This window comes from Euprymna scolopes, chromosome 19 (genome assembly GCF_053919585.1).
Source record: "Euprymna scolopes isolate OS-2025 chromosome 19, ASM5391958v1, whole genome shotgun sequence".
Taxonomy (NCBI): domain Eukaryota; kingdom Metazoa; phylum Mollusca; class Cephalopoda; order Sepiida; family Sepiolidae; genus Euprymna; species Euprymna scolopes.
The window spans coordinates 119,556,977-119,573,192 of NC_136500.1; the positions used below are offsets into that span (position 1 = coordinate 119,556,977).

At 33.2% G+C, this 16,216-nt stretch overlaps 1 long non-coding RNA gene across 1 annotated transcript in view; it reads right to left on the reverse strand.

The window, feature by feature from the left end:
- Nucleotides 1–1,116: 1,116 nt before the first annotated feature.
- LOC145239917 (uncharacterized) overlaps nt 1,117–16,216 on the reverse strand; it is a 97,758-nt gene continuing 82,658 nt past the window's right edge. Inside the window, exon 2 of the long non-coding RNA XR_013862406.1 lies at nt 1,117–4,616. This is a non-coding gene — a long non-coding RNA (uncharacterized LOC145239917). The remainder of the gene's footprint in view (nt 4,617–16,216) is intronic.

Genomic DNA, 16,216 nt, shown 5'->3' on the forward strand with positions numbered 1-16,216 from the left:
CCAGAATAAATTTATATCAAGGGCTCTTTTAGGCACAACTTCACTTAATGTTTATTACAGATTGGTATTACATTGTTGTTGTGATTCTGTTCAGGGGTCATAATAATAAGGTGAAATTGTCCTGGTGCTCACCATGAGCGATTAAACTGTGTGTGTGCTCTTTGCTCAACAGCAGAAATGTCTGGCTTACATAGGGCCAGCCGAATCCATACTATCATAGATATAGTGGTCTTAACTACCTCAGAACTATTGCATATCAGTAAATGCTATTATGTACGGACAACAGTTTTCAGGTATTCATGTCGCAGCAATTTATGTAATCTGGTGGTCAGTCAATCATGAAAAATCCATAAAAAATGGCGAATTTTGTCAGTTGATCGATGGCATTTATATTAAGCAATATTTCCAATGTACAAATTTTATTACAGCGGTTGGTATATTTTCCTTGAAACTTATCTCTCAGCATCCGAGGCTGATATACTTTTTGACCAGTATGTTCCAACATTCAACATTCAACCATTTTATACCAAATAATTTACAGATGGCATCCTCTCGTAAGTGTTCATGGTCATTAGGAACTGTGACATCAATGATTTTTGCTATAAATTTTTATTCCATATAACAATATCCGGTTTTATGGCATTATTTCAATGTATCCTCCTACTGATATTATCGTGTCATAAGAGATGTTAATATTCCCATTGGTGGTGATGGGTTTTGGTTCATATTCCCCGACATTTTCAGTTACAGCAAGTCCTAACTCTTTGCATGCTTTCCAGTGTAGGTATTTGCAAATCTTATTGTGGCGCTTGGTGTAATGGCTATCTGCGAGTAGAATTTTGCAACCTATTATCAGGTGGCTTATGCTTTCAACAGTCAGGACAGAACCTGCATTTGTCATTCTGGGAAATTCCAGCCATTTTTTAAAGACGTTTATACTGAGGCCTTGGTTTTGAGCATTCATTAGCAGTCTTTCTCTATGAAATCCTAGACCCCCATTTCTTAGCTATTATAATGCTCTTTCTTTGTCAATATATGGCTGTTCAAGTTCTTTTATGATCTTGCTATCTTTTTTTTTCTGACATTTACCTCTTTCTTACAATATTTTTCTCTTACTTTTCTTGCTTTATTGATATCTGGGATTATTGCGGCCTGCTTCAAGATGGTCTTCTCCAAAGGTTTCAGTTAGTTTAATGATAGAGGTTTGCTTGGACATGACTTCTCGGTGGTGTTGAATCACATATCTCATGTTTACACCTTTTGGGTTGTTTATTTATTGTCTCAGACTGAGGATAGTCGCTCTAAAGGCTTGGTTGGTCTTTGTTAGGTCCAAGCCACCTTCTCCTCTTGGTATATACATCCTGTTCATGCATCAGTTTCGGTATACAACTTTATGTAGGGTGAATATCTTTCTGGTCTTTATGTCAAGCTTGTAGACCTCTTGTTGGGGCCAGTCAATCTGCAGTGTTAAATCGTATGTCTAACTTTGATTCATGAGAAATAGAATGCCCACGCATTTCACAAGAATGTGACTGTTCCGTGGTGTGAATTGTCATATGTTTCACTAAATTTTATTTATCAGAACATGAATATCAATGTACTTCACAAGAACGGGACTTTTTTGTTTCATATTACTTCAGTCGAAATTCTCAGAAATCAAGGGGCCCACAACCTGAGGCTAACACTTGACTCTATATGAGATTCATAGATATTCGAATGTTCCATTTAAGTTCTTTATCTCTCAAACACTGAGTTAGTAAAGAAATTGAGAACATAATTTTCCTCTCCCCAATTAACCATTTTTATACGTTGCAGTATATCTTTTTTTTTTGGTCTTATTGGATTCCAGGACAAGAATTTATCTAGTCTGGTGGAGTATCTAGCTTCGTGCTATTACTTGAGGTAACACCACTTGGAGAAGGTGCACCATTTCTCGTAAAAGCGACTGGGGGTTAGCTATAGTGAGGAGATCTTATTTGGGCAGCGAATATTATGTGATTTTGAATATTTGGTCAGGGTTTAGTTTTATGGAAAAGGTATCCTCATGCCAGGTTGTTCTGACAAATCCCTGTACAGAGACACCTTAGACACTCGAGGAAAGTGTCTAGTAGAAATTAGTGTGCGTTCTCATATGTCTCACTAGGTCTGATTGTGTAGAACAAGAATATACACAAACTTCACAAGAATGTGGCTTTTCCCCAGTATGAGTTTTTATATGTCTTACTAGCGATGATTTTCTAGAAAAAAAATATCCACACTCTTTGCAAGAATAGGGCTTTTCCCCAGTGTGAATTCTTATATGTTTCAGTAACGCTGATTTGTTAGAACACGAATATCCACATTCTTTACACAAATATGGGTTTTCCCCTGTGTGAGTTCTCATATGTACAACTAATGTGGAATTTTGAGAACATGTATATCCACACACTTCACATGAATGTGGCTTTTCACCAGTGTGAGTTTTCATATGCACTTTTAACGATGAATTTTGAGAACAACAATATCCACACTCTTCACAAAAATATGGCTTTTCCCCAGTGTGAGTTCTCATATGTATAACTAAATTTGATTTTCTAGAACAAGAATGTCCACACACTTCACAAGAGTGTGGCTTTTCCCCAGTGTGAGTTCTCATATGATTGGTTAGGCATGATTTTGTAGAACAAGCATATCTACAAACATCACAAGAATATGGTTTTTCCCCAGTGTGAGTTCTCATATGTATAACTAACGTAGATTTTTGAGAACAAGAAAATCCACAGACCTCACAGGAATGTGTCTTTTCTCTTTTATCTCCAGTGTGAGTTCTCATATGTATAACTAACCCATGTTTTTCAGAACAAGAATATCCACACACCTCACAAGAATATGGCTTTTCCCCAGTGTGAGATCTTAAATGCCTGACTAATTTTGATTTATCTACGAAGGCATTTCCACACACTTCACAAGAATGTGGCTTTTCCCCAGTGTGAGTTCTCATATGTTTGTTTAGGTCTGATTTTTCAGAACAAGAATAGCTACAAACGCCACAAGAATACGGCTTTTCCCCAGTGTGAGTTCTCATATGTATAACTAACCTACGTTTTTCAGAACAAGAAAATCCACACACCTCACAAGAATGTGGCTTTTCCCCAGTGTGAGTTCTCATATGTATAACTAATTTGGATTTATATAAAAAGGAATGTCCACACACTTTACAAGCATGTGGCTTTTCCCCAGTGTGAGTTCTCATATGTTTGTTTAGGTCTGATTTTTTAGAACAAGAATAGCTACAAACGTCACAAGAATACGGCGTTTCCCCAGTGTGAGTTCTCATATGTATAACTAATTTTGATTTATATAAAAAGGAATGTCCACACACTTTACAAGCATGTGGCTTTATCACTGTGTGAGTTTTTATATGTCTTACTAACTTTGATTTTTTAGAAAAAGAATATCCACACACTTCACAAGAACATTGCTTTTCAGAACTATGGACCTGCATGTTTTACTAAAATTGATCCTGGAATAAGATTATCAACTGAGTTCTAAATAATATAACTTTATCCTCGTATTGTTTTCTAAATTCACTGATGTTTAAGCAAATTCAAGAACAGACATATAACATTCAAAGAATATATCATTTACTTTGTTTTACGTCTCTAAGATATATTTGTTTTTGCTATGTTTTCTAATCTATATATATATATATAAAAGCAAAAATGTGTGTATGTATATTTGTTTTTGTGTATATCCAAGAAAGGCTTTTTTCAGAGAAGCGCTCGGTCGGCTCACTTCTTAAAACTTTTTATATCACATATAAATCATAATATTTCCGAGTTAATAACGGATCTCGCCTGTCTATTTAATTTGGTTGACTTCGGGAAGATAAATATTCAACAGTTTTGGCTCGCCGCATGTGGATTAGGCTTTTTCCTATAATAAAAGCAACACTAATTCAGGCGATATTTTTCCAGTCGCCATCGCCAGAAATGTCCGAAAGCAATCAGATTTGATCAATGAAAAAATATTTTCCTTATCTCAGACAATTGCTATTCAAATTGGACAAGGGGAGCTGGTCCCCTCCAGTATCTTGGGTAAATAAAATCATAAAACCCTGCAGGTAAAGTTGACCCCATTAAAAATTAAAACGTGCACCTGCAAATTCTAAGTAATTAAATTCGAACGTGTTTCTGTTAGTATGCCACGGTGGCTCAATGGTTAACGTCACATTTTTTTTTTCACACTTTAATTTCCAATTTTGCCTCAAGGGTTCGGGTTCGATCCTCATACTCACCTACCGATTTTTTTTTTTTCCCTACCCGGAGTTTTGATTTACCTCCAAACACCCGGGCAATGCCGGGTAACCCCTGCTATACAATCTAGTTTTTTTTTCCAAAGACATATTTTCTGCAATTTGTGATTCGATCTGTTCATATGCTTTGATTTTTCGAACATTAAACACATATTTCACAAAGCAAATCTTCTAGAATTTGTTAAATAGTAGAATCCTGAGAAACACATTTCCGAACAATAACTTTGTTTCTTCACGTATAAGTCAATAACTTTTTTAAGAATATTGTATAAAGATGATGATGATCTATTTACATTCACTATAGGTGTTAAGGCAGGAACATCTGTAAATAAAAAGATATGAAATTCAGTATTTTTAGTATCATCAAATATTAGTGTTCTGTTTTTGTCATTGTCCATATTGGATTGACCTCATAAAAGCAAGATTCATTTGATCGAAATATAAGAGACATATGGAGAAAAACACTTGAAGAACGAGTCGATATAGGCGTGTATAACGATAAAGTGCAGAGAAAATTATACCTGAATTACATATAATTATCAAGAAACGTTTTTCTTTTGGGCATATTTTATTGAATAGATATTTCCTGTCTGCTCCTAGTTCAGATCATTATCATCTTCCAACTAATTTTCTTCACTACCAGTAAAAATTGGCTGATGTAGTTACCATATTTATTTTATGCCTATGAACTTTCGTATCCATCTTGATTAATTTTCATTATGGTTAGAGTTATAAGTTTGTTTGCTTATGTATTTGTTGTCTAATATTTTTTTAACTTGGAATCTAGAACAAAAATGTTGATTTATCAGGTGTTTGGCGATATTGCTGTTTTCCGAACCATGCATAGTAAATATCCTCGACAATAGCGTGGTAGTGAAATCTATGTATAAGCTTTGTTGATATTTCGATAGGTATTTTAATTAATATACTAGGTTATTTCTATCTAGCAATTAAATCGAGGAAGAGGATTTATTAATTTTAATGCAGTTTGATGTTTATAATTTATTATAGTGATTAATTTTATTTTCTTATTAGAATCAATATGTTGTACTCTTTTATATTTTTAATACGTAATTTTATTTTCTTATTAGAATCAATATGTTGTAATTTTTTTATATTTTTAACACTTAATTTTATACATTTTGCTTCTAGAAGATGTTACACTTTAAAAAAAGTTTTTTAAAGTTTTTATATTAATCCCAATAAAATGTTATTTGTATCTAATGAAATACTAGATGTTACACTTAAAGCAACGGTTATTTTTATCTCAACAAAATGTCTATTTTATCTAGTGAAATACTACATATATATATATATATATATATATATATATATATATATATATATATATGTAGTATTTCACTAGATAAAATAGACATATATATATATATATATTTAAGGTTCTGATAATAAAATACTTCACAGTTTCTATTTTATAAAATGAAATACTAGTTGGTACACTTAAAGAAAAGATTTTTAATTTTTATTTTTATCTCAACAAAATGTATATTTTATCTAAATAATAAAATACTAGATGTATATATATGAAGTTTTGATAATAAAATTCTAGACTGTTTCTAAGGTGATTGAAACGTTTATTTGCATTGTAATTAACGGCAAGTGCCGTCAAAGGTACTGGAAACGTTTGATGAGTTGTTGTCAAGTTTTTATTATCTCTTACAGTGCTGCAAGTAATTTTTATGAGGTGATGTGTAGCTACAGTTTTACAATTGTTGCATAGCCAGCTAAAAATTTCATGTTTTTTTTATTTAAAAAAAACTACTTGTATCACAACAAAGACTCATATACTCCTTACTTCACCATCATCTCAGTAGACATGAGCATGTAAGGGAATTGTATCATCATTCCCTATCAATACAATTACTTCCACATGAGCTATGACTGCATGATAAATCTTTCAATTCCTGTAATGTTACATTTGGAAAATTTACTGATGTTTGCAAGTGTTTCACTGGAGGAAACACCATATATTGTTCACAGACAATTCATATGAAAGATATTCAGTAATCGGTATGAATCGCATGTTTCTAACGTTGTTAACACACCAGATTTGTATACATTGGTTTTAATGCCAAGTCTTGAGTAACAGTCTAAACTAATTCAAACCTTCCAATCAGAAAGACAAAGAAGGTCAATGGAAACTTCGTGCACAATTTCATTGCTCTCAAAGTTACTAATGATTTCAACAGTAGTGATTGCATTATCCATGGAGACAATTCAGATGATTTTGGCGCTAATGATTTCAACAGTAGTGATTGTATTATCCATGGAGACAATTTAGATAATTTTGACGCTAATGATTTCAACAGTAGTGATTGTATTATCAATGGAGACAATTCAGATGATTTTGACGCTAATAATTTCAACAGTAGTGATTGTATTACCATGGAGACAATTCAGATGATTTTGACGCTAATGATTTCAACAGTAGTGATTGTATTATCCATGGAGACAATTCAGATGATTTTGACGCTTATGATTTCAACAGTAGTGATTGTATTATCCATGGAGACAATTCAGATGATTTTGACGCTAATGATTTCAACAGTAGTGATTGTATTATCCAGGGAGACAATTCAGATGATTTTGACGCTAATGATTTCAACAGTAGTGATTGTATTATCAATTGGGGACAATTCAGATGATTTTTACGCTAATGATTTCAACAGTAGTGATTGTATTATCCATGGAGACAATTCAGATAATTTTGACGCTAATGATTTCAACAGTAGTGATTGTATTATCCATGGAGACAATTCAGTTGGTTTTGACGCTAATGATTTCAACAGTAGTGATTGCATTATCCATGGAGACAATTCAGATGATTTTGACGCTAACGATTTCAACAGTAGTGATTGTATTATCCATGGAGACAATTCAGATGATTTTGACGCTAATGATTTCAACAGTAGTGATTGTATTATCCATGGAGACAATTCAAATGATTTTGACGCTAATGATTTCAACAGTAGTGATTGTATTATCCATGGAGACAATTCAGATGATTTTGACGTTAATGATTTCAACAGTAGTGATTGTATTATCCATGGAGACAATTCAGATTATTTTGACGCTAATGATTTCAACAGTAGTGATTGCATTATCCATAGAGAGAATTCAGATGATTTTGACGCTAATGATTTCAACAGTAGTGATTGCATTATCCATTGAGACAATTCAGATGGTTTTGACGCTAATGATTTCAACAGTAGTGATTGTATTATCCATGGAGACAATTCAGATGATTTTGGCGTTATGATTTCAACAGTAGTGATTGTATTATCAATGGAGACAATTCAGATGATTTTGACGCTAATGATTTCAACAGTAGTGATTGCATTTTCCATGGAGACAATTCAGATGATTTTGACGCTAATGATTTCAACAGTAGTGATTGTATTATCCATGGAGACAATTCAGATGATTTTGACGCTAATGATTTCAACAGTAGTGATTGTATTATCCATGGAGACAATTCAGATGATTTTGACGCTAATGATTTAAACAATAGTGATTGTATTATCCATGGAGACAATTCAGATGATTTTGACGCTAATGATTTCAACAGTAGTGATTGTATTATCCATGGACACAAATCAGATGATTTTGACGCTAATGATTTCAACAGTAGTGATTGTATTATCCATGGAGACAATTCAGACGATTTTGACGCTAATGATTTCAACAGTAGTGATTGTATTATCAATGGAGAAAATTCAGATGATTTTGACGCTAATGATTTCAACAGTAGTGATTGTATTATCCATGGAGACAATTCAGATTATTTTGACGCTAATGATTTCAACAGAAGTGATTGCATTATCCATGGAGACAATTCAGATGATTTTGACGCTAATGATTTCAACAGTAGTGATTGCATTATCCATGGAGACAATTCAGATGATTTTGACGCTAATGATTTCAACAGTAGTGATTGTATTATCCATGCAGAAAATTCAGATGATTTTGATGCTAATGATTTCAACAGTAGTGATTGTATTATCCATGGAGACAATTCAGATGATTTTGACGCACATGATTTAAACAGTAGTGATTGTATTATCCATGGAGACAATTCAGATGGTTTTGACGCTAATGATTTCAACAGTAGTGATTGCATTATCCATGGAGACAATTCAGATGATTTTGACGCTAACGATTTCAACAGTAGTGATTGTATTATCCATGGAGACAATTCAGATGATTTTGGCGTTATGATTTCAACAGTAGTGATTGCATTATCCATGTAGACAATTCAGTTGATTTTGACGCTAACGATTTCAACAGTTGTGATTGCATTATCCATGGAGACAATTCAGATGATTTTGACGCAAATGATTTCAACAGTAGTGATTGTATTATCCATGGAGACAATTCAAATGATTTTGACGCTAATGATTTCAACAGTAGTGATTGTATTATCCATGGAGACAATTCAGATGATTTTTACGCTAATGATTTCAACAGTAGTGATTGTATTATCCATGGAGACAATTCAGATGATTTTGACGCTAATGATTTCAACAGTAGTGATTGTATTATCCAAGGAGACAATTCAGATGATTGTGACGCTAATGATTTAAACAGTAGTGATTGTATTATCCATGGAGACAATTCAGATGATTTTGACGCTAATGATTTCAACAGTAGTGATTGTATTATCCATGGAGACAATTCAAATGATTTTGACGCTTATGATTTCAACAGTAGTGATTGTATTATCCATGGAGACAATTCAGATGATTTTGACGCTACTGATTTCAACAGTAGTGATTGTATTATCCATGGACACAAATCAGATGATTTTGATGCTAATGATTTCAACAGTAGTGATTGTATTATCCATGGAGACAATTCAGACGATTTTGACGCTAATGATTTCAACAGTAGTGATTGTATTATCCATGGAGACAATTCAGATGATTTTGACGCTAATGATTTCAACAGTAGTGATTGTATTATCCATGGAGACAATTCAGATGATTTTTACGCTAATGATTTCAACAGAAGTGATTGCATTATCCATGGAGACAATTCAGATGATTTTGACGCTAATGATTTCAACAGTAGTGATTGCATTATCCATGGAGACAATTCAGATGATTTTGACGCTAATGATTTCAACAGTAGTGATTGTACTATCCATGCAGAAAATTCAGATGATTTTGATGCTAATGATTTAAACAGTAGTGATTGTATTATCCATGGAGACAATTCAGATGATTTTGACGCTAATGATTTCAACAGTAGTGATTGTATTATCCATGGAGACAATTCAGTTGGTTTTGACGCTAATGATTTCAACAGTAGTGATTGCATTATCCATGGAGACAATTCAGATGATTTTGACGCTAACGATTTCAACAGTAGTGATTGTATTATCCATGGAGACAATTCAGATGATTTTGACGCTAATGATTTCAACAGTAGTGATTGTATTATCCATGGAGACAATTCAAATGATTTTGACGCTAATGATTTCAACAGTAGTGATTGTATTATCCATGGAGACAATTCAGATGATTTTGACGTTAATGATTTCAACAGTAGTGATTGTATTATCCATGGAGACAATTCAGATTATTTTGACGCTAATGATTTCAACAGTAGTGATTGCATTATCCATAGAGAGAATTCAGATGATTTTGACGCTAATGATTTCAACAGTAGTGATTGCATTATCCATTGAGACAATTCAGATGGTTTTGACGCTAATGATTTCAACAGTAGTGATTGTATTATCCATGGAGACAATTCAGATGATTTTGGCGTTATGATTTCAACAGTAGTGATTGTATTATCAATGGAGACAATTCAGATGATTTTGACGCTAATGATTTCAACAGTAGTGATTGCATTTTCCATGGAGACAATTCAGATGATTTTGACGCTAATGATTTCAACAGTAGTGATTGTATTATCCATGGAGACAATTCAGATGATTTTGACGCTAATGATTTCAACAGTAGTGATTGTATTATCCATGGAGACAATTCAGATGATTTTGACGCTAATGATTTAAACAATAGTGATTGTATTATCCATGGAGACAATTCAGATGATTTTGACGCTAATGATTTCAACAGTAGTGATTGTATTATCCATGGACACAAATCAGATGATTTTGACGCTAATGATTTCAACAGTAGTGATTGTATTATCCATGGAGACAATTCAGACGATTTTGACGCTAATGATTTCAACAGTAGTGATTGTATTATCAATGGAGAAAATTCAGATGATTTTGACGCTAATGATTTCAACAGTAGTGATTGTATTATCCATGGAGACAATTCAGATTATTTTGACGCTAATGATTTCAACAGAAGTGATTGCATTATCCATGGAGACAATTCAGATGATTTTGACGCTAATGATTTCAACAGTAGTGATTGCATTATCCATGGAGACAATTCAGATGATTTTGACGCTAATGATTTCAACAGTAGTGATTGTATTATCCATGCAGAAAATTCAGATGATTTTGATGCTAATGATTTCAACAGTAGTGATTGTATTATCCATGGAGACAATTCAGATGATTTTGACGCACATGATTTAAACAGTAGTGATTGTATTATCCATGGAGACAATTCAGATGGTTTTGACGCTAATGATTTCAACAGTAGTGATTGCATTATCCATGGAGACAATTCAGATGATTTTGACGCAAACGATTTCAACAGTAGTGATTGTATTATCCATGGAGACAATTCAGATGATTTTGGCGTTATGATTTCAACAGTAGTGATTGCATTATCCATGTAGACAATTCAGTTGATTTTGACGCTAACGATTTCAACAGTTGTGATTGCATTATCCATGGAGACAATTCAGATGATTTTGACGCAAATGATTTCAACAGTAGTGATTGTATTATCCATGGAGACAATTCAAATGATTTTGACGCTAATGATTTCAACAGTAGTGATTGTATTATCCATGGAGACAATTCAGATGATTTTTACGCTAATGATTTCAACAGTAGTGATTGTATTATCCATGGAGACAATTCAGATGATTTTGACGCTAATGATTTCAACAGTAGTGATTGTATTATCCAAGGAGACAATTCAGATGATTGTGACGCTAATGATTTAAACAGTAGTGATTGTATTATCCATGGAGACAATTCAGATGATTTTGACGCTAATGATTTCAACAGTAGTGATTGTATTATCCATGGAGACAATTCAAATGATTTTGACGCTTATGATTTCAACAGTAGTGATTGTATTATCCATGGAGACAATTCAGATGATTTTGACGCTACTGATTTCAACAGTAGTGATTGTATTATCCATGGACACAAATCAGATGATTTTGATGCTAATGATTTCAACAGTAGTGATTGTATTATCCATGGAGACAATTCAGACGATTTTGACGCTAATGATTTCAACAGTAGTGATTGTATTATCCATGGAGACAATTCAGATGATTTTGACGCTAATGATTTCAACAGTAGTGATTGTATTATCCATGGAGACAATTCAGATTATTTTGACGCTAATGATTTCAACAGAAGTGATTGCATTATCCATGGAGACAATTCAGATGATTTTGACGCTAATGATTTCAACAGTAGTGATTGCATTATCCATGGAGACAATTCAGATGATTTTGACGCTAATGATTTCAACAGTAGTGATTGTACTATCCATGCAGAAAATTCAGATGATTTTGATGCTAATGATTTAAACAGTAGTGATTGTATTATCCATGGAGACAATTCAGATGATTTTGACGCTAATGATTTCAACAGTAGTGATTGTATTATCCATGGAGACAATTCAGATGATTTTGACGCTAATGATTTCAACAGTAGTGATTGTATTATCCATGGAGACAATTCAGATGATTTTGACGCTAATGATTTCAACAGTAGTGATTGTATTATCCATGGAGACAATTCAGATGATTTTGGCGCTAATGATTTCAACAGTAGTGATTGTATTATCCATGGAGACAATTCAGATGATTTTGGCGCTAATGATTTAAACAGTAGTGATTGTATTATCCATGGAGACAATTCAGATGATTTTGACGCTACTGATTTCAACAGTAGTGATTGTATTATCCATGGAGACAATTCAGATGGTTTTGACGCTAATGATTTAAACAGTAGTGATTGTATTATCCAGGGAGACAATTCAGATGATTTTGACGCTAATGATTTCAACAGTAGTGATTGTATTATCCATGGAGACAATTCAGATGATTTTGACGCTAATGATTTCAACAGTAGTTATTGTATTATCAATGGAGACAATTCAGATCATTTTGGCGCTAATGATTTCAACAGTAGTGATTGTATTATCCATGGAGGCAACTCAGATGATTTTGACGCTAATGATTTCAACAGTAGTGATTGTATTATCCATGGAGACAATTCAGATGATTTTGACGCTAATGATTTCAACAGTAGTGATTGTATTACCATGGAGACAATTCAGATGATTTTGACGCTAATGATTTCAACAGTAGTGATTATATTATCCATGGAGACAATTCAGATGGTTTTGACGCTAATGATTTCAACAGTAGTGATTGTATTATCCAGGGAGACAATTCAGATGATTTTGACGCTAATGATTTCAACAGTATTGATTGTATTATCCATGGAGACAATTCAGATGATTTTGACGCTAATGATTTCAACAGTAGTAATTGTATTATCCATGGAGACAATTCAGATGATTTTGACGCTAATGATTTCAACAGTAGTGATTGTATTATCCATGGAGACAATTCAGATGATTTTGACGCTAATGATTTCAACAGTAGTGATTGTATTATCCATGGAGACAATTCAGATGATTTTGACGCAAATGATTTCAACAGTAGTGATTGTATTATCCATGGAGACAATTCAGATGATTTTGACGCTAATGATTTCAACAGTAGTGATTGTATTATCCATGGAGACAATTCAGATGATTTTGACGCTAATGATTTAAACAGTAGTGATTGTATTATCCATGGAGAGAATTCAGATGATTTTGACGCTAATGATTTCAACAGTAGTGATTGTATTATCCATGGAGACAATTCAGATGATTTTGTACGCTAATGATTTCAACAGTAGTGATTGTATTATCCATGGAGACGATTCAGATGATTTTGACGCTAATGATTTCAACAGTAGTTATTGTATTATCCATGGAGACAATTCAGATGATTTTGACGCTAATGATTTCAACAGTAGTTATTGTATTATCAATGGAGACAATTCAGATCATTTTGGCGCTAATGATTTCAACAGTAGTGATTGTATTATCCATGGAGGCAACTCAGATGATTTTGACGCTAATGATTTCAACAGTAGTGATTGTATTATCCATGGAGACAATTCAGATGATTTTGAGGCTAATGATTTCAACAGTAGTGATTGTATTACCATGGAGACAATTCAGATGATTTTGACGCTAATGATTTCAACAGTAGTGATTATATTATCCATGGAGACAATTCAGATGGTTTTGACGCTAATGATTTCAACAGTAGTGATTGTATTATCCAGGGAGACAATTCAGATGATTTTGACGCTAATGATTTCAACAGTAGTGATTGTATTATCCATGGAGACAATTCAGATGATTTTGACGCTAATGATTTCAACAGTAGTAATTGTATTATCCATGGAGATAATTCAGATGATTTTGACGCTAATGATTTCAACAGTAGTGATTGTATTATCCATGGAGACAATTCAGATGATTTTGACGCTAATGATTTCAACAGTAGTGATTGTATTATCCATGGAGACAATTCAGATGATTTTGACGCAAATGATTTCAACAGTAGTGATTGTATTATCCATGGAGACAATTCAGATGATTTTGACGCTAATGATTTCAACAGTAGTGATTGTATTATCCATGGAGACAATTCAGATGATTTTGACGCTAATGATTTAAACAGTAGTGATTGTATTATCCATGGAGAGAATTCAGATGATTTTGACGCTAATGATTTCAACAGTAGTGATTGTATTATCCATGGAGACAATTCAGATGGTTTTGTACGCTAATGATTTCAACAGTAGTGATTGTATTATCCATGGAGACGATTCAGATGATTTTGACGCTAATGATTTCAACAGTAGTTATTGTATTATCCATGGAGACAATTCAGATGATTTTTACGCTAAAGATTTCAACAGTAGTGATTGTATTATCCATGGAGACAATTCAGATTATTTTGACGCTTATGATTTCAACAGTAGTGATTGTATTATCCATGGAGACAATTCAGATGATTTTGACGCTAATGATTTCAACAGTAGTGATTGTATTATCCAAGGAGACAATTCAGATGGTTTTGACGCTAATGATTTCAACAGTAGTGATTGTATTATCCATGGAGACAATTCAGATGATTTTGACGCTAATGATTTCAACAGTAGTGATTGTATTACCATGGAGACAATTCAGATGATTTTGACGCTAATGATTTCAACAGTAGTGATTATATTATCCATGGAGACAATTCAGATGGTTTTGACGCTAATGATTTCAACAGTAGTGATTGTATTATCCAGGGAGACAATTCAGATGATTTTGACGCTAATGATTTCAACAGTAGTGATTGTATTATCCATGGAGACAATTCAGACGATTTTGACGCTAATGATTTGTCAGTAGTCATTGTATTATCCATGGAGACAATTCAGATGATTTTGACGCTAATGATTTCAACAGTAGTGATTGTATTATCCATGGAGACAATTCAGATGATTTTGAAGCTAATGATTTCAACAGTAGTGATTGTATTATCCATGGAGACAATTCAGATGATTTTGACGCTTATGATTTCAACAGTAGTGATTGTATTATCCATGGAGACAATTCAGATGATTTTGACGCAAATGATTTCAACAGTAGTGATTGTATTATCCATGGAGACAATTCAGATGATTTTGACGCTAATTATTTCAACAGTAGGTATTGTATTATCGATGGAGAGAATTCAGATGATTTTGACGCTAATGATTTCAACAGTAGTGATTGTATTATCCATGGAGACAATTCAGATGATTTTGACGCTAATGATTTCAACAGTAGTGATTGTATTATCCATGGAGACAATTCAGATGATTTTGACGCTAATGATTTCAACAGTAGTGATTGTATTATCCATGGAGACAATTCAGATGATTTTGACGCTAATGATTTCAACAGTAGTGATTGTATTATCCATGGAGACAATTCAGATGATTTTGACGCTTATGATTTCAACAGTAGTGATTGTATTATCCATGGAGACAATTCAGATGATTTTGACGCTAATGATTTCAACAGTAGTGATTGTATTATCCATGGAGACAATTCAGATGATTTTGACGCTAATGATTTCAACAGTAGTGATTGTATTATCCATGGAGACAATTCAGATGATTTTGACGCTAATGATTTCAACAGTAGTGATTGTATTATCCATGGAGACAATTCAGATGATTTTGACGCTAATGATTTCAACAGTAGTGATTGTATTATCCATGGAGACAATTCAGATGATTTTTACGCTAATGATTTCAACAGTAGTGATTGTATTATCCATGGAGACAATTCAGATGGTTTTGTACGCTAATGATTTCAACAGTAGTGATTGTATTATCCATGGAGACAATTCAGATGATTTTGACGCGAATGATTTCAACAGTAGTGATTGTATTATCCATGGAGACAATTCAGATGATTTTTACGCTAAAGATTTCAACAGTAGTGATTGTATTATCCATGGAGACAATTCAGATGATTTTGACGCTTATGATTTCAACAGTAGTGATTGTATTATCCATGGAGACAATTCAGATGATTTTGACGCTAATGATTTCAACAGTAGTGATTGTATTATCCATGGAGACAATTCAGATGATTTTGACGCTAATGATTTCAA